The sequence below is a fragment of the Balaenoptera musculus genome, chromosome 10 (assembly GCF_009873245.2).
Source record: "Balaenoptera musculus isolate JJ_BM4_2016_0621 chromosome 10, mBalMus1.pri.v3, whole genome shotgun sequence".
Classification (NCBI taxonomy): Eukaryota; Metazoa; Chordata; class Mammalia; order Artiodactyla; family Balaenopteridae; genus Balaenoptera; species Balaenoptera musculus.
Window position 1 is genome coordinate 22,895,810 of NC_045794.1, and position 22,058 is coordinate 22,917,867.

The 22,058-nt window shown below is 43.1% G+C and overlaps 1 pseudogene; it reads right to left on the bottom strand.

The window, feature by feature from the left end:
- Positions 1-261: 261 nt before the first annotated feature.
- On the bottom strand, positions 262-21,334 carry LOC118902054 (annotated as a pseudogene).
- Positions 21,335-22,058: the final 724 nt, after the last annotated feature.

A 22,058-nucleotide genomic window follows, 5' to 3' on the forward strand; every position in this document is an offset into this window, starting at 1 on the left:
TACTGAACAGCCTGTGAGTAAACACTTGATCCATTTTCTTGGAAACTGGCAATACCTTCTACTTCCATTGGCATCAGGGACTCTTTGCCTTGTTTTGGCTAGACCTTTCCCAATTCTGTCTTCAGAAGAGTTAGTTACTAAAAGACCCCTAACCATCACTTTTTTCAGGTGACTGGCGGGAATGAACATTCGTGTTCATCATAACAAAATAGTCGTTGCACTTGCACGTGTTCATAGGGCACCCCTTCGCAGAATAGGTACTCAGCGGTGTGAGAGGGGCTCTTTTTCATCTAGCTTTGGCCAAGAGATACGACCTGGGGGGGGGGGCACAAAATACTCCTCCACATCTCGACGGGGGTTTTGTAGCAGTTCTTCGGCACAGTTGCCTTCTACCACATTGTCGGATCTTAAGCACAGACCTCCCTCCTCCAGGACTGACTGCACGGCCCCACCCGGCCCGTGGCCACGGCGCAGAGCCTGTAGGCGAACGCGGTGGCTTTCTCCGGCCGTGCCACGGCCTCTCCGCTGCCGAAGTCCGCAAGCGCTAGCGGCTCCAGGATCTGGCCCACTTCCCTGGGGGGGGGGGATAAGGCGGAGGGTGTGGGTCATGTGTGGTGCCCGCTCTACCTCCCGCCGCCCTTCAGCACCCGCCTAGATGCTCCGGCCTCTACCCGGGGACCCGCCTTGGAGGTGAAGCCCCGGTGCCCTCCCGCCGAGGCCCAAAGGCCCAGCCACACCTAACTCAATTCTTGAGGATGACAGAAGGGATTGATGACACCGGAAGCAAAGTTAAAATTATATACCAAATAACAGTGTTCCAAGACTCCACAGACCATGCCTCTCAGGCGGTCCCCGCAGTTTTCCTTCTTCTTTAGTCCCTGGATGACATCAAGTTACTGGGGTATGTTTCCTCCCACTGATGACAGTTCCAGCTGACTCTCTGCTGTGGGTTGAATACTTTCCCCTCCTCCGCAATTCATGTCTACCCAGAACCTTTGAATACGACATTATTTGGAGTAGGGTTTTGCAGATGTGATCAATTTAAGATGAGGTCCTATTGGGTTAGGGTAGGTCCTCCTAAATCCAATGACTGGTATCTATAAAAAGGGGGAATTTTTATTAAAAATATTTAGTTTTTAATAAAAACAGACACAGAGGAGATACAGGGGAGAAGGCTATGTGAAAACTGAGGTAGAGATTAAAGTCACGCTGCCGCAAGCCAAGGGGAACACCAAGGATTGCTGGCAACCACCAAAAGCTATGAAGAAGCAAAGAAGAATCCTTCCCTATAGTCTTTGGAGGGAACATGGCCCTGCTAACAACTTGATTTTGGACTTCTAGCCTTCAGAACTGTGAGAGAATAAATTTCCGTTGTTCCAGCTTGTCGTAATTTATGATGGCAGCCTTAGGAAACAGATACACTGTGCCTGCTCCCTGAAATCCAGGACTCTGACATCTGTCCTGGCTCCAGTCAGGAGAAGTGGGAAAAGAAGAAAAAATATCAGTTCACATCAAAGAATCTCCCTAAGATTACTTCCCATCCCCACTGTCACTGAGAAAGCTTTTAGTGTGTTTCATAGGGAAGTTCAGCTAGTTTTTCTCAATCCCTCCTTGTCAGACTAGGCTGGGAGTGGGAGGGGTGGCTTACCTTTGTAGGCCCCCTGCTCAGAGAGCCTTCCCTTGGCATCAAATCTGAAGTAGCCCCCCCTGCCACCACACTCTCTAGCACATTACTGGGCTATATATTCTTCATAGCAATACCTGAAATTATCTTGTTCACTCAATTTTTTAATTGACTGAAATCATACACCCCCCCCAGAAATTTAAGGTCTATGAGAACAGACCTTGTCTCTTTGTTTCAAGGCCAAATCTGAAGTTCTCAGAACAATGCCTGAAACATAGCAAGTGTTCAAAAAAATTTATTGACTGACTGAATGAATAACATTGCCAAATGCATAATAATGTCAATTCCCAACTTAGAGTAGAGATCTTCACTCAAGAGAGAAACTCTACATGTCTCCTAGAAGGGGGATAGTAATAAAGGGTGGGGGTCATTTATGTTAATAGGCTATAAAAGGAAGACTAGGAAAGATGGTTTATTACACACACATGAATAGACCGGATTCTAAAGAATCTTCTTCCTCCTAAAAGTGAAGAGTAGGTCTACAGACATCCAAATGTATCTTGGCTTGAAGGCAAAAGGATGCTGCGTTCTGTAGCAGGCATGTGAAAGTCGTCAAATGATGTGCTAAATATATGCAAATAACTAAAGTGAATTATTAACATTCAGACCTTACATGATGTTGAATTTACTGTTGTCCAGGATTTTTTCTTCTTTTTCTCACAGGTCAGAATTTTTAAAGCAGTTCTGAATAGAGGGAAGTTTTTATCCTACTGGAGTCTTACAGCATGGAATATCTTATCAGCTCTTAGAGCTATGTATGCTGGAGTGCTTCAAACAGACAGAAATAAGATGGCTAGCACTTTTAGTTGACAAGGCTGGATGCATTAGACAGATGACCTTTCATAAGAAGTCCATTCCTTGAGTTAGAAAACACAGCCAATCTCCACCCAACCTGAATAAGATATGTTGGTCAGAGGCACATGAGCACAAGCATGCCTTTATATTTCACTTTAATAAATTCCTGCTTATTGCACCAAAAGGCAACCTGATATGGTTTTGGACAAGTCTTTGAAAAAGTATATCTTCCTAATGAAAAATGATTATTGTATTGCTGAAAACTGGGAAACCACATACACCAAATATGTGTATTTTTCCACAGCATTTTATAATGTTGAGAAATCATTCTAACTAATCACCCAGGCATATTATCAAAAATTGAGCAAGGGAAAATCGAAATATGAAGTTAAGTGAAAGAAAGCAATACGATTAACAAAGGAGGAAAAGTCACAGTCAAAGACCAATTTCAGTCAATTCACTGGCAGTGTCTGAGGTGGTAGATTTCAATGGATAAGTTGAACAGACAGATTTGTGTGTCTGAGGCTTTAGGGAGGTATCGGTTTGGGAGACTTGGCATTCAGGTATCTGTTACAACTACAAGAGTGTGTGAGGTCTGCCAGGGAGGACACGTAGAGCAAAAAGAGAAGAGAACTAGTGGGAAAATGAGAGAATATCGAGACCTATGGAGTGGGCAGTGGAAGAGGAGCTTAGGAAGTTGGCCAAGAAGAAAGGATTAGAAGGGCTTAAGAAGCCTCAGGAAAATATGGTGTCACCAAAGCCAAGGGTTGGGAATTTTAAGGAAGAAGTAGTCTCCAGCAATACATTCAGCAGAAAGATCCACTAAAATAAGGACAAAATGTAATCAATGGATTTCTCAATAGAAAGTCACTGATTGCTCTTGAAAATCATGTTTTAGCGGAATGGTTGGAACAGAGCCAACCATTGGGACAGAGGAAGCGAAGCCTTCCGGTAAATGTAGACAACTTTCAAAAGTCTGATGGGTAGAGGAGAAAAGAGATGGTAGAAGAGGTAAGGGCAGGTGGAGGGGCAAAGGAGTCTTTTAGGATTTTTAATAGAAAAAGATCATTTTCCCTTCCATTCTGAGCAAAGAAACTCAAGCAACACTATCTAAGGCAGTGCCTCTTTTAACTGTTCCAGTTGCATTGTTTTCTTTCTGTTAAAAATCTTTTTGGTAAACTAAACAAACAAAAATAACAAACACAAAATAGTCTTTCTTTCACTGGATCCCATTTGACATGTAAGGAAAGCAAATATTCTGATTGTGTTCTATTACTGAAAGATGTATATAAATAGGTGTACTAATTCAGCAAGTCTTTGTACAACTATTGAGTATCCTCAGGTTTTTAACTTAGGACTTGTTTTCCTGATTATAAAAGTTATAGACACTCATTGGAAACACACACACACACACACACACACACACACACACCAGAAAAGAAGTAAGAAGGAAAACATTGCTTTTTTAAAACTGCCTGTAAATGTGAAATTCTGCTAGAAATTCCAGTTGTCTGTTCAGGCGGAAATTTCAGTTGTCTGTTCAGGAAAGGTAGATTTACTTACGATCTGACATGTGCATGTTTATGACTGTTGGAGTCTTTCTGTTTGTTCTTGAGTCTTAGTTTTTAATGTAAACAAGATAATACTCAGAATGGGTATAAGTTTGGTGGAAATATAAACTGTTATTACCTTTCTGTATCAGGACCTTTAAAAATTACTATCCTCTAACCCAGTAATTCTAAGAATTTAGCTAGTGAAATGATTAGAAGTTGTCACAAATATTTAAGTACAAGACTCATAATTGAATCTTGGAAAAACAATCTAAAATCCAATAATGTAAAATCATTAATAAGTATAGTAAATCCATGTGATACAACCAGTAAACTCAGATTTTTTTCAAGAATATTTAATGACCTGGGAGAATGTTTGTGATACAATAAAAATTCAGGTTGTAGTTTTTCAGTATGTTCTGAAAGTTGTAAAAAGAAAACACACACACATTAGTATATAAACATTTAAAAATTGTCTTGAAATAAAATATATTAAAAAATTCAGTGAGATGCTAATAGTTCTGTATCCAGGTGGTTCTGTTATGGCTGATTTGTATTTTCCTATTGTACAATTTTCTGCATTCCTAAATTTTCTACAATGACATGCACTGTTTTTAATAATCAGGAAAAAATTAATAGTAAAAATGAGGTATCTGGGGTTGAATTTGTGAATTCTAATAACTGTGTACCAAAACCCATTATGTTCAATGTCACTCAAACCAAGTGTACTTGAAGCTTTCTAAAAACCTTGGAGTTCTGAAATGATACAATGCCATTCTGTGAATGATGCTTTCCTTGGGAGAAAATCAGCAATACTCCCAGTGTTTGGCAAGCAGACTTTACAGGGAACAACTTTAGGAAATTTAGATAGTCCTGTTAAAAATGGTAGTGTAGGGACTTCCCTGGTGGTGCAGTGGTTAAGAATCCGCCTGCCAATGCAGGGTACATGGATTTGATCACCGGTCTGGGAAGATCCCACATGCCGTGGAGCAACTAAGCCCGTGTGCCACAATTACTGAGCCTGCACTCTAGAGCCCACGTGCCTAGAGCCCGTGCTCCGCAACAAGGGAAGCCACCGCAATGAGAAGCCCGCACACTGCAACGAAGAGTAGCCCCTGCTCGCCGCAACTAGAGAAAGCCTGCACGCAGCAGCGAAGACCCAACGTAGCCAAAAATAATAAATAACTTAATTAATTAATTTAATTTAATTCCAAAAAATAAAGGTAGTGTATTGGTGTTTAAATTAGTCACACAATGGTTGATTAAAATGAAATTATTACGGAATATGTTTGCAGTTACCCCAGAGCCAGCGATAAATCAGGTACAGTGGTAACTTGTTCTTGCTAATGCTGACATTTTTTCCTTCTATGGGCAGAATGCTCATGAGTCTGGCTATGCATGAAAAATGGCATGAATTTCCTTAGAATCAGAACCACTCCCTATGTGTCATTTTTTCCCCAGGGCTTTATTTAGAAATCTAGAAAGAGAACGTATCTGTATGTCTATGTGTTTCTTGTTTTTGAGCCACACTGTCCAGGAGAAAACAAAGGACAATTTTACTGGAGTCCCTTTATGTACAAGGCACGGTCCTGGGTGCTAAGCCAAGGTGCCATTCCTCACCCACAAAGCCTGGGATCCAATCTCACCTGGTGCAGGTGTGTCAGTCCTTAACCTTAAAGAAAGTCTGGGCAGCGCACAACTTGCTTTGATTCAACATACCTTTTCATGGTGGGAAACCAGTTCCTGACCTTTCTGGAAGCACAGCCTTCTATGAGCTGGTTAGAAATTACATCCATCCCAAGCTTGAGGCTACTTCTTAGCATTTTCTCACAGACTGTCCTACCCTTGAAGACATCCAGGGACTTTCACCACCTCACCAATTCTACATCACCCTCGCCAATAGCTGTCATGCCTGCCACACTGCCCTGTTGTATCAGTTTCCTATGGCTGATGTAACAAATTACCACCAACTTGACAGCTTAAAAACAGCACAGATTTATTCTCTCATAGTTCTGGAGGCCAGAGGTCCAAAATTGGTTTCAGTGAGCTAAGCCAAGGTGTCAGCAGGGCTGTTCATTTCTGGAGGCTCTTGGGGAGAATCTGTTTCCTTGCCTTTTCCAGCTCCTAGAGCTGTATTCCTTTTTTTTTTTTTTTTTTTTTTCTGGCTGCATTTGGGTCTTTTTTTTTAATTGATTGCTTTTTAAAAATTTATTTAATTTTTATTTATTTTTATTTTTGGCAGCATTGGGTCTTCGTTGCTGTGCGCGGGCTTTCTCTAGTTGCAGCGAGTGGGATCTTCTCTTCATTGCTGTGCTCGGGCTTCTCATTGCGGTGGCTTCTCTTGTTGCGGAGCACGGGCTCTAGGGTGCATGGGCTTCAGTAGTTGTAGCACGTGGGCTAAGTAGTTGTGGCACACGGGCTTAGTTGCTCCGTGGCATGTGGGATCTTCCCAGACCAGGGCTCGAACCCATGTCCCCTGCATTGGCAGGCAGGTTCTTAACCACTGCGCCACCAGGGAAGCCCCTGCATTGCGTCTTAGTTGCAGCACATGGGATCTTTGTTGAAGCATGTGAGATCTTTCCTTGTGGCGTGGTCTCTTTGTTGCGGCACTTGGGCTTCTCTCTAGTTGTGGTGCACGGGGTTTTCTCTTCACTAATTGTGGTGCGTGGGCTCCAGGGCGCATGGGCCCTGTAGTTTGTGGCACGCGGGCTCCCTCGTTGAAGCGCACGAGCTCAGTAGTTGTGGCACGTGGGCTTAGTTGCCCCGCGGCATGTGGGATCTTAGTTTCTCGACCAGGGATCAAACGTGCGTCCCCTGCATTGGAATGTGGATTCTTTACCACTGGACCATCAGGGAAGTCCCTTCTTGCATTTCTTGGCTCATGGACCTTTCCTTCATCTTCAAAGCCAGCAGCATAGCATCTTTATTTTTTTAAAAAAGAGTTTTTTTGATGTAGACCAGTTTTAAAGTCTTTATTGAATTTATTACAATATTGCTTCTGTTTTATGTTTTGGTTTTTTGGCCACAAGGCATGTGGGATCTTAGCTCCCCAAGCAGGGATCGAACATGCACCCACTGCATTGGAAGGCAAAGTCTTAACCATTGGTTCACCAGGGAAGTCCCAGCATAGCATCTTTAAATCTCAATCTTCCTCTACTTCCATCTTCACATTGCCTTCAGGCCCACTTGGATAATCCAGGACAATCTCCCCATCTCAAGGTCCCCAATCTAATCACATCTGAAAAATTCCTTTAGCCATATAATGTAGCAGCCATAGGTTCCAGAGATTAGGACATGGACATCCTAATGGTCATGGGGAGGAGGCAGTGGGGACAGAAGGGCACCATTCAGCCCACCACACCAGTTGAGGCTGGCCAGCTACTACTACCTTAGGCACCCTGAATTAAACATGCCGGTGCTTCTCAGGGGTGCTTTGTCATATGTAACACCTATGTGAGGTGGCATTTTTATCCTATGTTAAGAGGGCATGAGAGCTGAATGTCAAACTGTTCAGCAGGCTCTAGAGTCAGACTATCTGGAGTTCAATCCTGGTCTCTGTCCGTTAACTGCTTACAAGCTATGTGACCCTGGGAGAGTTCCTTGACTTCTTTAAATCTCAGTTTCCTTGTCTGTAAAATGACATCTGTCTTCTGGGTTATTGTGAAATTTAAAGGAGACAGTCCTTGTAAAATAATTAGTACAGGGTCCGGCATGTAGAAAAATATTCAATAATTATTCTTTCTTACTAGTATTATTAGTCTATCTTCCTTACTTTACAGATAAAAATAAGAGGCTTAGAAATATTAAGTGATTTATTTTTGCCTCACACCCTCGGTCTCAGAATCTATAGACAGGGTGAAAACAAGTGTGACACTGGAGTTATTTGTACCCAATTGAGAAATCCCCTTCACTTACCTGCCCAAATGCCACCACTGTCGACTGGCTAACGCCGTGCCCGACACCAGTGCACGAGGGCCTCTGAACTGCTGGCCACCATTTCACCTTCGGTTCTCCTTGCCTGCGAGGTGGCTCCTATTTTATCCTCCTGCTGTCCCCACACAGGCCCTCGAACCTGTCGCGGAAATACTTGCTGTAGTCACTACTTTTATTAATGTTCCACTATAAAATCTCATTGCTACTGCCTGCTAAATTTGTGTTTCAAAATTGACATGTCCAAGACCAAAATTTTTTATTGAAGTATAGTTGATTTACAATATTGTGTTAGTTTCAGGTGTATGGCAAAGTGATTCAGTTATATATGTCTTTTTCAGATTATTTTCCATTGTAAGATGTTGAATGTAGCTCCTTGTGCTATACAGTAAATCCTTGTTGCTTATCTATTTTATGTATAGTAATTGTATCTGTTAATCCCATACCCCTAATTTATCCCTCCCCCCACCTTTGTTTGTTATCTATGTCTGTGAGTCTGTTTCTGTTTTGTATATAGATTCATTTGTATTATTTTTTAGATTCCACATATAAGTGATATCATGTGATATTTGTCTTTCTCTGTCTGACTTACTTCACTTAGTATGACAATCTCTAGGTCCATCCATGTTGTTGCACATAGCATTATTTCATTCTTTTTTATGACTGAGTAATATTCCATTACATATATATATCTCACATCTTCTTAACCAGTCAAGACCAAACTTTTCAACACCTCCCCTCCCCCAATGGCTCTTTCCTGAATGATGCTCACCTCAGTGAATGGTGACACCATTCTCCCAAGTTGCTCAGAACAAATACTTCCATGCTTCCTTTTTCTCTCACACCTTGTGACCAACCTGACAACAAGGCTATTATAATGTCTCCCTTCAAATACAGTGTCTTCTTACTACCCAGGCTAAGGCACCATCATCTCTTATCTGGATGATTGTCACCCAACAACTCTCTGTGCTCTCATTCTCACCCTCGCAATCCTTCTACACATAAGTCAGATAATGTCACGTCACTGTTCAACCCTCTCCAGGGGCTTACGGCTAATCTTAAACAAAATCCAAAGTCTTCATCACACCTACAAGACTCTGTATGGTCCAGCCCCTGCCTACTTCTCTGATCTCATTTCCTACCTTTTTCCTTACACCTCTTGAGTCACACTTGCCTTCCTGCTCTCTTGGGAGCTCCCCAAGCATGTGCCTGACTCAGGACATTTGCATATGCTATTTCCTTTGCCTAGAATACTCTTCTCCCTAGATAGCCACACTATTTGTGTCCTCACTCCATTCAGATCTTTGTCAAATACCATCTCCTCATAAAGGCCTTTCCTTACTATCCCATGTAAAAAAGCATTCCATCACTTCATTTTTTTAGAGTGCTTATTATTACATGCCACTGTATTATATACTGTGTTGTTTATTGGTTTATTACTTGTCACTCCACTAGAATAGAAGCTTCATGTTCACTTGGTTTGTTTGTTTTTTCCCTCCTCCCTCTTAGAATCATGCTTGAAATCCTTTTTTTTTTTTTTAACTTGCTATGAAAATATGACTCAAAGAATCCCACATTCCAGATATGGTCCTGTTATCTCTTTGCTTCATGGGTCAGTTTATTTTTTTTTCGGACACCGAGTCCTTTTAGAGGTGATGATGTCATCCCTCAGTCTTTTCTGCAAACAGTTTATGTTCTTTGCTATTTCTTAGGACTATTTACAATTTCCTGTTGGATAGGATTTTGTCCTGTTGGAATTCTATTTACAATGATTTTCCCGTTAGTTTAAAATCTCACATAGACACACACAGAGTCTTTCTTTCCCAGCATTCACCCATTTTTCAGCTATTTATTAGCTTTGGTTTCAGAGGCATTGTAGAGTGTATGACCTTCCAGCTCTGTCTCACTGATTGAGATGCTTATGCTACAAAGAAAAAAAGCCCTGAAAGGTCAAGTAACCACAGGAGAGCAGAACTGCAGTGTATATGGTACGGGAAGTCAGGCCTCAGAACAAAGGTGGGTGCTGTGCTGGGATGCGGAGGGCAGGGCTCCCGCTGTCTCTGGGATGGCTCTCCCGAGGTTGCAGTTTGCTGCAGCTGCAGTGTTTTGGGAGAGTGGAAGTCAGGAGTAGGTAGGATGGGGGCAGTAACTGGGGGGTGGGCCATCAGCAATCCCTATCCTGTCCTGGCGCAAGTGGTACTAGGGTATCCTAATTTCTTCCTTTTCTTTTCTTCTTCTTTTTTTTTTTAAGCCTACAACCTAGATATCTGTTTGTTTATTAATTCAACATGTGGCTCTTGAGAAATATCTTTCAGTCAGGCACATCGATGAATGTCTTGTTTCCCAAAACCATATAAGAGTACTCTAGGACCCCATGTATTTAATTACATCTTCCTCCATTCATCCTATAGTTGAAAAAACTTTGTCTACAAAATTGTATTTATTAAGTAACAATGTTTCTGTTTTCCATTATTACAAATCACTTTCATATAGAATTCTCAAATGATACTTCTAATTGGCATGATATACCCAGAGAGATTAACTTAGTTGATATAATTTAAATCAAACACTAAGCAATTTGATATTTTAGTCTCAGCAGTCTTTAAGTTGGAGATTTTGTGATTTTACTTGTTTCTTGAAATATGGAAAATAGCTCAGAGATTTCCAATTTGCTTCTCCTTAGCAATTTCTCCCTTTTCTTTCTCTCTTTCCTCTCTCTGCTCCTCACCTTTCCTCTCCTTGAAACTCATACTGTCTTACTAGCTCTCTGCTGTAAAGTAGAAGAAAATACTGGCATGAAAATACATTCTTTAAAGAGCAAAGTATATAACTGCAACAGAAAATCTGGGGCTGCTCAGGAAAAAAGGGGCAGTGTGGCCAGGGTGCCTCGTTTGTTTGTTTTGTTTTGTTGTATTTGTTTATTGAAGTATAGTTGATTTACAGTGCTGTGCCAGTCTCTACAGTACAGCAATATGACTCAGTTATGTTGGGTTGGCCAAAAAGTTCGTTTGGGTTTTTCTGTAACATCTTACATCTTCCGGAAAAACCCGAACGAACTTTTTGGCTAACCCAAAACATAGATATATATACATTCTGGGCTGCCTTGTTGAGCTTTACTCTGCAAGGCTGGCCATGACTAGTCTCCTTCCTTCTTCTCGATGCCAGTCTGACCATTGCAAGGACGTAAGAGGTGGAGGGGGTGAGAAATACTGCCGGGATGTAAGTCTGCCAAGTCTCAGAGTCTGTCTCTGCTTTCCCAAGCCTCTTCTGTAGAGAGGCCCTGGCTCTTTCTTTTACTCATATTTTGTGCCTACTATGTGCCAAGTATTGGTGCTGTGCATACAGTGATAATAAAAGTAAAACAGCCCCTTGCACCAGGAAGAAACACAAGTCATTGAAGGAATTGCAAGTGTGATGAGCGTTACCCCAAAGCATGTTGAGGATACCATGGAAGCACACAGTGAGGGGCTGATCTGCTTCCCTTTACCTGTAGGTTCAGCCCTGCCTCCAATATGAGCCCTTGCCCATCAGTTGGTGAACCTTCAGGATTAGAAAATGACCTAGAAAACCAGGCGCCTTGGACATCCATGTGGACCCACCAGATATCAGCCTTCCCCAGTCATCTGCCAGGTCAGCCCAGTAAGTTTGGGTGGATCTCCATTCCACTGTCCTGCAGTCTAGTACTTTGCTGGTGTTTGGATCCTTTCACCCTTCTTAGCTCTTTCCAGATCCCTCTCCTATAAGACTAAATCCTTTCTCTCATATCTTCAGCCACTGACTAGGTTCTGCTAGGACTGGAATGTTCTCCATCCACCTGACTTTGATTCTAGCCTGTCACTGGGACTCACGCTGTCATTCCCTCCCCTCCAGACTGGACCAACTTGCCCAAACCCAACCCAAGCTGGCCCTGAACCACAGATGGTTTCCCGAGCTGGTTTGGTTGTCCCCTCTGTCCTTATTCTTCTGACTCCTTGTTTCTCTCTCAATCCTCTTTCATTTTGCTGTGACCCAACAGGCTCTGTGGCTAAGTCTGAGCTGTGACATTATTACCCAGAGTGCCCTGGGTTGGTTGATAGTTGAACACCTATTGATTTGTCCTTTCTCCCTTGTATGCGGTGTAAGTACTGACTATTCACTCAACAAAAATTTTCTGAGAGTCCACCATCCACCAAGAACTACTCTGAGCACTGAGGAAACGCCAGTGAATTAAACAAGATTCCTGTCCTTCTAACCATGTCCATCCCGTATGTGCTCTCTGCGAACATCGATCTTTAAAATCAAACACACTCTGACATGAGATCAGTGGGTCTTCCACTTAATGACAAGACACACTGTACTTCCAAACCCCCCCAATTTTCCCAGATGATGGAGCCAAGTATTGCCTTAATTCCATGCCTCTCCCTTCCTCCATCGAAAATGAATTCCAGGGACTTCCCTGGTGGTCCAGTGGCTAAGACTTTGCACTTCCACTTCAGGGGGCATGGGTTTGATCCCAGGCTGGGGAGCTAAGATCCTGCATGCCATGCAGCGTGGCCAAAAAAAAAAAAAAAAAAAAAAAAAAAAGAAGGAAAAAGAAAAAAAATACCCATTTGGACCATTTCCAAAACACCCTGCTGTAAGCATGACATCAGCTCACAAATCTTTACACCAAGTTTATAAACTACCACTGATAAACGAGGTTAAGACTTGGAAATCAAATAATTGCCCTTTGAGACTTGCAGACTAGACAACACAAATTGCTCATTGCTGACAAAGAGATTCCAAGCTAATATTTCTCATTTTGGAGGCTTTAACCATGCTATTTAAGGGAACACAAATTGACTTTTGCTCTGATTAAAATCTATTATAATAACATGGATCATGTTTGATAAATATTCCCTTATTTCTCCTTCTAATAGGAATAGTAACTTGATGATACACACACACACACACACATGTTCTATATAGGGTGTGTATAGCTGTGAATGTATGTGTAATTGTCTAGGCAGTTTCTTTAGCTGTTTTCTTCTATGCTTTTCTCTCTTCCCAGCTTCAGAGTTTTCCTATTGACTATAATAATTACTGAGCAAACAAAAATATTACTTATCTATCAAGAGCAATTACTACTAAGAAAAAATTTTTAAATCATGCCCTAGGACTGAACACTTTCCTTGAGCCTTGAGACAAGTGTTGCCCCACATGCTGGCCAGGTAGCAAACCAGATGAGGTCAGGATGGTCTTCCTGATTCTTCCAGCAAGCAGAGGATGTGCCAGTGATGTGAGGCAGAGCAGGGCAGGCATCAGATGGGTGGAGTGGGTAAGTGGCCATGTGGTGTGATGTGAGAGATTCCCACAAAAGGTACTGGATTGAGAAAGTCCTTCTCTACTACAGGCAGAGATGTGATTATTGGAATTAATGTGGGGAGAGCCTCACCGTTCTTACTCTTCTTGTATCTGCCAACATGTTCTTCAAACAGGAGGTAAATCCAAGGAGGAGGCCTCTGTCCTCAGGTCCCTGGCCACTGGTTTGGAGCTAAGCATTGTCATAACCTGTTCTGGATCCCAGGCAACTGTCCCTGGCCTCCATAGATAGAATCCCTCTTCATTCTTCCATCCTTGCTTTCACAAACATTTAGCAGTGCCTTCTAAGAGCAAGGCCCCACATGAGACTCTGAAAACACAAAACCAAATAACATAGATGTCCCTTCGCTCAAGGATCTGATGAGAATTTTAAAAAAAGAAAGAAACATGTAAAAAGAGTTGCAAATAAGGAGCTCTTTGTGGTGATGGAATAGTTCTGTGTCTTGATTGCAGTGGTGGGTCCACAAACACACACAGCTGGGCAGTGGGAGGGGCAGGGCCACATTGAGGCTGCAGCATATGCGGTTGGTGACCCACCAACATCCCCTGACACTCACAGTTCTGGTGCACACGTGCTGATAACTTTCTACCACAAACACCTACAACTCTGCCCGAGGGTGTTCTCTGGCTAGGAGCTTGTGTGACCTGTTCACGAGGCCGCCTGGAATGAGAGGGACTTAATGCCTCTGAGAGCAGTCCTCAACCAGTGGCAGAGAGGAAGGAGTGGCTCTACACAGTCTCTTGGAGGTCCCGGTGGAACTGAGCTTCAGTTGCCCATGGTGGTAATCTGCTCATTAACATGCCCTGTGTTGGTCCCTCTCCCCCAGCCCCACTTCTCTCTCTCTCTATTTCTATCCCTCTCTCCCTCTTTCTCTCCTCTTCTCGCTCCCCACTTCATTCCTCTACTTGGGATTATCTCCAAATAAACCATTTGCATCCAAATCTTTGATTCAGGCTCTGCCTTTGTGGGAACTGAACTCATGACAAGGGCCCAGCTGAAATTAGTGAATCAATGAGTAGTGATACCTGCCTTCCAGGGTGTGATACTCTAGTGTTGCTTGGTAGCCAGGGCATGAAAAAAACAACAAGAACAGATAATCCAAACCACAAAGGGCAGGAGATTTTGCAGCAGGTATGGGGAGAATAATGAGGTAAAGGAGTTTAAAATACGGGCAAGAGAATGTTTGAAATGGTCAATCATTAAGTCTACAATGACTAGAGGGGTGGATAGAAGATCTGAAGCAAAAGAAAAACAAATGTACCATGAGAATCGAGCAGGCTAGTTGAGAGGAAAAGAGGATGTGGTCAGAGAGAGGGACGCCTGATTTAGTAATTTTAGAGATGGGGCAATTTGTGCAGACCATGGCCAAGAAAGTAGGTGACGACAGAGTAACATCAACTGTATTGTATTGTAAATGAGGAATTCAAGAATTCCTGAGACTGGAAAGGGTATGGGTTGTCCATACAGATATTTAAGTCACCTTGGATGATAGTCAATTGGAAGACTGAACTAAGTGCCAAAGTCTATGATTAATAAGGGGAGATTTATCAGAAACTGCTGATGAGGAAGGACAGTGGTTGATATGACTGAATGGCATGATCCTCAAAGAATCAATAGTTGAAGTCATCTTTCTGTGTCAATATAGATTTACATCATTCTTTATATTTTTTATAAATTTATTTTTGGCTGTGTTGGGTCTTCGTTGCTGCGTGTGGGCTTTCTCTAGTTGCGGCAAACGGGGGCTACTCTTCATTGCGGTGCGTGGGCTTCTCATTGCGGTTGCTTCTCTTGTTGCAGAGCACGGGCTCTAGGCGTGTGGGCTTCAGTAGTTGTGGCTCACGGGCTTTAGAGCGCAGGCTCAGTAGCTGTGGCGCACGGGCTTAGTTGCTGCACGGCATGTGGGATCTTCCCGGGCCAGGGCTTGAACCAGTGTCCCCTGCATTGGCAGGCAGATTCTTAACCACTGCATCACCAGGGAAGTCCCAGATTTACATCATTCTTTTTAAGAGCTGTAGAGTAGTCCAGGGATGCATGTACCACAACTACTTAAATAGCCCCTATGGAGGAACATTAAGGTTGTTTCTCATTTTTCAAAATGGTGAAGTCTGAATACATCTTTTCAAATGTGTGTAATAATCTCTTTGGATTAAAGTCCCACATGAAGAATTGTTGCACCAAAGAGTATATACATCTTATGCTTTGATACTTCTTGTCAGATTGCCCTCTGGGAAAGTTGTACTATTTCACATGCCCACAAAAAAAAGCGCGAAGTACACATTTCTTCCAACCTCGTCAGTTTGTGAGTTTCAGCAATTAAAAATTTGTCAATCTGACAGTGAAAATTCTCTTGTTATTGTTTCAACTTGCCTTTTGAATATTAGTGAGGTTGAACATTTTTTCATATATTTATTGGCCATTTGCATTTTAATTACCTGTTTGTGACTTTTGCCCATTTTTTTCTATTGAAGTTTTAATTTTTTGTGCTTTGTATGAGCTCTTTTAATATTATGAATAGAAAGCCTTTGCCTCGCCTTTTGCCTTATTACTTTCCTGTTTGTCACTTATGTTTCAAACTTATATGTGATTTAAAATTTTTTGCCACACAGAAGTTTCCAATTGTTTGTACTCAACATTATTTACTTATTATTTTTCCTATTTTAAAATTACTTTTATGTTTAAAATGTTTACATTAAATTTTTGGCCTGTCTGTATTTATTTAGATGCAGTGAAGTAATGAGCTAATATTTTTTCCCCTAATTACAAGTCAGTTTACCCAACATTTTAAAATGATCCGTTCTTGGGACTTCCCTGGCAGTCCAGTGGTTAAGACTCTGCGCTTCCAATGCAGGGGATGCAGGTTCCATCCCTGGTCAGGGAATTAGGATCCCACATGCCTCGCAGCGTGGCCAAAAAATAAAATGATCCATTATTTTCTTCAATGGTTTGAATATCACTTTTTGTCACATACTCACATAACTAGGGCCCAGTTCTTTCCCATCTCCCTGCCCACTGTGGCTCTGTGCTAGCGTCAGAGTATGAGACCCAGCCCAGCCCGTAATTCATACACAGTCTTGGTGACGGGCGTCTCAGATGGAGTCCAGGAAGTGGGGGAAGAGGGTGGAATGGAGGCGGCGTTGCAGCAACTCTTGGGGAACAAGACTCTGACTCATGCAGTGACTGGAAAATTGATGGGCGGCTCCTTTGAAAGACAAAAATAAATGGGGCTCTAACAGCACAGTGGCAGACTGCCTGGGCACTTATTCTCTGGGCTGCAGTGCTGGGATGATGGCTCCTCTATTCTGGCCATTGCTTCAGGCACTGGCCTGATGCCCATTTGCAGCAGAACTGCACCGTGATTGCCCAGGTTCATGGTGCTCAGGACCTCCAGGGTGAATGCCGATCTCCAGCTGGTATCAGAAGGCACACCCAGATTCTGGTGTCCCCCGCACCCAGACCCTGACCTTGATCATTTTCCCTCCCTCTCTTTCTGCTTCAGGGTGCCAGTGCCTTTCTTTTGCACACCCACCTTAAATGGACTGACTGTTCCCTCTTTGGGGACAATGGGAGTGTGACTTCTCTTTGAAGAGGGGCTACCCTACAACTTTGAATACAACATTATATTGTGTTGGCCAAAAAGTTCGTTCGGGTTCTTTAAGCTGGTACAGGAAAAGCCGAACGAACTTTTGGGCCAACCCAATTAAAAACGGCATTCCTAAACACTCATATTACCTCCTCTAAGTACAGCTTCCTTAAATCCTTACACAAGCACCCCCTTCAAAGGGGAGTTATTTTTAATGTTTCAAAGGTAAAAATAAAGGAGCCAAAAAATGTTTTTTAACATTTATTTTATTGAAGTATAGTTGATTTACAATGTTGTGTTCATTTCTGCTGTATAGTAAAGTGATTCAGTTATTCATGAATAACTTTCTTTTTCATATTCTTTTCCATTATGGTTTATCATAGGATATTGAATATAGGTCCCTGTTCTGTACAGTAGGACCTTGTTTTCTATCCATTCTGTATATAATAGTTTGCATCTGCTAACCCCAAACTCCCAGTCCCTCCCTCCCCTCCCCCCTCCCCCTTGGCAACCACAGGTCTGTTCTCTATGTCTGTGAGTCTGTTTCTGTTTTGTAGATAAGTGCATTTGTGTCACATTTTAGATTCCACATATAAGTGATATCATATGGTATTTGAAGGAGATAAAAAAGTTTCATCTCTGTCAAGGCATTCTGCTATGTAAATTCTTGATTAATTAATTCTTGATGTAAAGAACAACGCTCTCTGTAAGTGGGAGAGACAAGCGTGCACAGACCCTCATCATTGCTGCTCCTTGAATCGCTCCAGGAGCCTCGGAAGCTAGTTCTGCTTCTGCTGTGGCTCAGCCCACGGCGTTTGCTGCCGGCCGCTCCACTCCCAGCCATGTCCCTATGGCTCCGCTGCCGGAAGTGGGCCGTCCATCCCTAGAGCCCTTTGAATTCAGCCATTGTTGCCATTCCTGCTACTGTCTCCCATCACCAAGCCCAAGCCGCCACTGAGCCTTCACTTTTACTGGTGCTGGAAGTCTCGCTTTTGGAGAAGGGATAGCCTGCCTACCGCACCTCCTTCTGGGTGGGCCAGGGCTGCCAGAGATGCTTGTGCAGGTGGGACCCTGCCCAAGGGTGCCTGGCAGAGGGGTACGTGGAAGCTGAAATTCAACACTCAACACAGGAGTCCTGGCAGGGTGCTAGCGAAGTGGGTGGGCGCTGGGTCTGCCTCGACGAAGGTGTGCCTTTCTGATTTAGACAAAGACACTGCATGGGCTGGCCGCAGTCCTGGGCAGGGATTGGAGAAACCTTAAGGCAGTCCGTAGTTAGAGTCTTTCATATTAGGAAAACAGACCAGACCCCTCCCAGTATGCCCCATTTCAGGTGCTACACGTGTTAGGTGCTTCTTGTCAGTTTCTCTCAAAGCCCTTTGATGGGAAGCCTACTGTCACTGACTATAGTTAAACATTTCACCTCTCCCTGCCTTTAGCTGAGGCTACTATGATGAAAGTCTCTTCTCTGAGGTCGAGTATCCAGGGTAAGTATCTTCACTAGCCCTTTTTTGTCTTTCCGGAATCTTAGGGATTTGGTTGTAAATAGGACAGCCCATGCCCTCAAAAAAAAGCAAAGAACATTGATGGAGTTGTTAACCCAATAACCTTCCAGCCCCCTTCTCCTAGGATCTGTCTCTCCTCCATCCTCTCTCCCTCTTTACCCTCATGGCTAGGTCAAGAGTATCATTTTCTTATGTGACACATCTCCTGTTAGGTTTGATCCAACCTGGGCCCAAAGGATTTCCCTGGGATTTTTCTAATTAAAATTGAGACACTGTCCCTCTTTAGGAATAGATCTGTAAGATTTGAAAGAGAGGGAAAAAAGGAGATGTGTAAGGTTAGGTTTCCTCCTGGTAGAGTAGATTGATCTATCGAGATGGAGGGTAGCATGTGGAGAGAAGCAGAGATTCCAAATGGAGAAGGAGAGAGTTCTGGTAGCTTTCCAGTCCCTGGTTCCCATTGTTCCAGAAGCTCTGCTGCATCCCAATTTTCCCCATCATTTGGTTATTTACCTCCTTGGATTCTGTGAACCAGCAACCCCTGCTGCCCATCCCCTTCTCCTAGGCAAATTCAAGCTGTGTTTCTATCGTCTTGCAACCAATACCTTTATGTACACAAAGGCAGATAAAGTACCTAGAGATGCTTTGTTTTTCAAGTTAATTTCCACTGGGTCTGAACTATAAATATTACTTCACACAGATGAAAACCAGAGGCCTATTGGATCACCAGTCACTTGGATTGCTAAATGGGATTCATTATCTGCTGAAGTTTAACAGTAAAGAGTTAAGGAAATGAAGTCCAGAAGGGTGTTTCAGTTTACAATAATATTAATTTCCTGAGAAAATTGCTTGACCCCAGACAAGCCATTTACTTTTTCAAGAGAATTGTTTTGTCTTGTGTTTTTTTTTAAACAACAGAGCACTATTGTATAGTAAGCATTCTTGAGATGACTTCCTTTTTGTACACATATATGAACACATGAAACAGAGATATAAGCAGAAAAAACAGGATTGAAAACGTGTATGCGTGAAGCATAGTATGAAGAATCTCTGCTGAGGGTTTGCCCCTGGTTTCATAAGATCAATGTATTGTAAACCTATTTTTCATGTTTGTCTTAGTGACATTCATTCAATTGTATATTATCAATACCTGATTTGGGAAAACTCCATGGAGGCTGCAGGGTTGGACAAAATGTTCCTTACCCCAGGGTGTTGATAACCCGAGTCTGGAAGTACACTCATGAAAAGAAATTAATGCAAGGGCAATTGAAATAGATGTTGTAACAGAGAGAATGAAGTATTCTGGAGGCTTTGGGGGAGGAGAGACTAACTCCAGCTGGGGTGGACACAAATGGCAGGTTCCTATTATCCAAGTTCAGGGAAAATTATCTACGAATCTAAAATGTCAGGTCATTATTTTTCAGTGATAATTAGACACTTTCTAGACATTTTGGCTGTAGATGAATTTCCTACAGGGCCCTTAGCTGACACCTGACACTTCCCGAACTGAGATTCTATATTATGATGAATATTCCTCCTCACAATTCTGATGCTTGCAGGTTTTATAAGGTGAGAGGGAAAGCAGTGAGCGGTTTAATGGATTAAGTCCAAAGGGCACATCTCTTTTCTTACTAAAAATGGCCAAGGATTAGCAAGACTTTTTAGTAAAGGGCCAGATAATAAATATTTTCGGCTTTGCAGGCTTTATGTTTCTGTCACAACTACCTAACACTGTTGTTTTAGAGTGAAAGCAGCCACAGACAGTACATAAGTGATGAACATGACTGTGTCTCAATAAAACTTTATTTACAAAAACAGGTAGAGGGCTGAATTTAGCTCACAGGCTGTAGTTTGCTGACATTTGAACTAAAAGAAAGAGGAAAGGTTATGAGCATTTAATAAAAAGAATCTACTAACACTGTGTTGTGCATTGTGGAGAAATATGAAAATGCAAAATGTACAGTCTCAAGTTCAGTGCGGTGGAGGGAATCTGTAAGCAGATAAACAGAACACGATGTGAAATGAGGTGTCCTAAGTGAGGACCAAATATTTCTGGCTTAGAAAGGCTGGAAGGTATAGGATCAGCTCACCTGGAAAGAGGGAAAGGGATTGTAGGCAGGAGGAGCCATGTGAGAAAATGAACAGGTACAGAGAGCCCTGGGAGGGAACAGGGGACACTGAGAAGTAAAGTCTGATACGTAGTTGTGGGCCTCACCTTGTTTTCTGTCTTTGCCTTTCTCAGAGCTGCACAGCTGGGTGCCTACTCTAGGATTAGTCTCCCTCAGGACATAGCTTAGCAACTGTGGCCTCACCAAGGTGGCTTGGAATAAAGTCATGCTCCTGGGACCCAGCGTCTGGTGGTATCAGCCCTGGTCTCCTGCAGTCGTGCCCTCTGAGATTCCTTCACCACAGCATTTTCCATGCCTTGTGTTTTCTTTTTCTTTAATAGACCTTCAGTTTCGTCTAGTTCCTCCTCCTGAGTCTCCCTGACTGGTACCCAAGTGCCTCTTTAGGACTAGGACCTTGGTACACAGACAAGTACCTCCCAGCCTTTCCTTCCAGGAGCTGGATCTCGCTCCCCAAACTCTGCTCACAGCTGTTAAGTCTGCTGTATCAGGGCAGATATCCAGATAATTGACCAGTGTCCCATCTGACTTCCCAGTTATACTAGCCCAACCTCTGCTCATTGAGGTCCTCATATCCAAGCTGGGTTTGCCCACTGAATATTGAACTTCGGACCACCTAACTGCTCTTTTCTTTAGCCAAGTCTTTCCCTGGCCTCTGTCCAGGCCAAAGAAGCCAGTCTTCATCCGTTGTGGCTTATTCTGTTTTCTTGTGGGCCTTCTGTTGCAGGGACTTCCCTTACCCTGTGCCTGAGCCCACCTGAGCTAGTGCACTGTCACAAGCCTCAGCTTGAAATGGGCCGTGCTGAGACAAGGGCAGCGTCCGAGCCATCCTTCGATTCCCTTGTTGCCAGTCCTCAGTCAAGGTTCCCATTTGCCCAGTTAAACAGCCTCCATTGATGGGATGCAAGCAGATTTTATCTACAGTTATTGGTAGAGGCCCTCTGGAGCTGTTTTCAGAAGGATTGTGGGGATGCATTTGGCCTTGATGAGAAGAAGTAACATGATTAATTAGCAATAAATCCAGTTTACCTACCTGAGATCCGCTCCCCATCGAAGAACTACCTGGCGAGAAACTATAGGGTTGTCAGCCTCTGCTTTAAGACCTTTGTCACCAGATCTCGTGGAAGGATGGTGACAGGTATGGATACCTGAGAGATGTTCCTAGACGAAGAGGAAAATACCCATCTCTGTTCACTTGGATCCTATCCACTGTCATGCTCTTGCCAACTCCAAATACCCATCATCTACCTGCTCTGCTAGATATTTGACAGATGGCGGATATTTGGAGTACTGTGTTTTGGAGCGTTTAGAGACCACATTCAGACTTTTCAGAAAAGGCCACCATGATGGATTAGCAATGTCTGCCATGGGCTGGGAGGAAGGATGGGGAGAATAATGGCACGCATGCCACATATTTCCATCCCTGATCCAGACCAAGAGGGTGGTACCCTGAGTTGCGTATGTTGGGAGAGGGGCGAGATGCTGCAGCAGGGCCTCCGGGAGCACTGGTAGCACCACTGTGTGGTCTCAGGACCTCTGTGTGAATCACGAGC